Source organism: Pipra filicauda, unplaced genomic scaffold, assembly GCF_003945595.2.
Source record: "Pipra filicauda isolate LSUMZ 115617 unplaced genomic scaffold, ASM394559v2 scaffold1115_size28166_pilon, whole genome shotgun sequence".
Classification (NCBI taxonomy): Eukaryota; Metazoa; Chordata; class Aves; order Passeriformes; family Pipridae; genus Pipra; species Pipra filicauda.
In genome coordinates this window covers 1-1,574 of record NW_024103558.1, presented here as the reverse complement: position 1 = coordinate 1,574, position 1,574 = coordinate 1, and positions in this window count along the sequence as shown.

The following is a 1,574-nucleotide window of genomic DNA, read 5'->3' as shown; positions in this document are numbered from 1 at the left end:
CCCAGGCACTGACTATGGTTCCAGTTGCTCCCAGGATGATCCCTGGCACTCCCAGTCACTCCCACTATGATCCCAGTCAGTCTCAGAATGATCCCAGTCACTCCTGGTCTCTCTCAGTATATACCAGTTGAAGTCAATGTGGTCCCACTCACTCCCAGTTGCTCCCAGTAGCTGCCAGCATAATCCCAGTTGCTCACAGCCACTCCTAGTCACTCTCAATGTGGTCCTAGTTGCTCCCAGTATGATCCCAGTCACTCCCAGTATGATCCACCTTGCTCTCAGTATATTCCAGTTCCACCAGCATGGTCCCACCTGCCCTCAGAATGCTCCCAGTCACTCCCAGTATGACCCCAGTCACCCTCACTGTGGGTCCAATGGCTCCCAAGATGATCCCATTGCCCCCAGCATGGACCAAGCTGCTCCCACTGTGATCCCAGTATGACCCCAGTTACCCCCAGTGTAGTCGCAGTTGCTCCCAGTTCCTCCCAGTGTGATCCCAGTTGCTCCCAGTTGCTCAGGGCAGAGACCCAGTTGCTCCCATTATGATCCCTGTATGATCCCTGTATGATCTCAGTACAATCACAGTTACCCCAGCATGGTCCCCGTCACTCCAAGTTGCCCCATGATGCCAATTTTGCCCCCAAGAAGGCGCAGAGAACTGCTCAGAGACAAGAGTTAGTCTTTAAGCAGCGAGGTTTGTTTATTAGGCAACGCTGGAGAGCAGCCAGCTCGTGCTGGACAAACTGCTCTGTCTCTCCAGTGAAATTACAGCATTTTATACAATTTCTACGAGTGATTGCAACATGTTACATACATATTCATATGATTGCAATGTCTAATTATAATATTTATAATAGGCCGAGTTTAGGCCCTTTTATTAAATTCCCCGCTCTGAGTATCCTCATAGCCTTTTATGGAATTGCCCGCTCTGAGGGAACGAACTGAGCATCCTTTTATGGAATTCCTCGCTCTGAGGGAACGAACTGAGCATCCTTTTATGGAATTGCCCGCTGTGAGGGGAGGACTGGGCATTCCTGTCTGAACTGGAGAATATATAAACCTGGAGTTTCAGAACCTTTTTAGCACTCGTGGGATCCAGAGGAGGACTGCAGCTCACCGCTCTCAACCAGCCTGAGACCACCCCCCTCAACTGGACTGCAACCACCACTTTGACCAGACTGCAACAGCTCTCCCACCAGTAGGTTTTTTATCCCCTCTCCCATTACTTTGGACTCGGTGGGGGCCCAAGGAACAGCACTTTGTTCATGGCCCAGGGTGCTGGGTTCTACATTTGGGTTTTGTGGATTAAAACCAATTGCTTGTTTGTATAATCAGACTTATTGGGCAAGGGGGGCCCAAGGGGGGCCCAAGGGGGGCCCAAGGGGGCTGGGCCAGGGGGGGAAGAGCTGCAGGAGGCGGATCCCGGAGGAGGAAACCCGCCAAAAGCGGCGGCCCAGCCGAGGGAGGAGCCGAGCGGGAGCACAAAGAAGAGCAGCCCAAAGGTCCTGGCGGTGGCTCGGCAATGGCGGGGGGGGCGAGAGCGGTTTGGGGGCCCCCCGTGAGAGCCGGGGGGG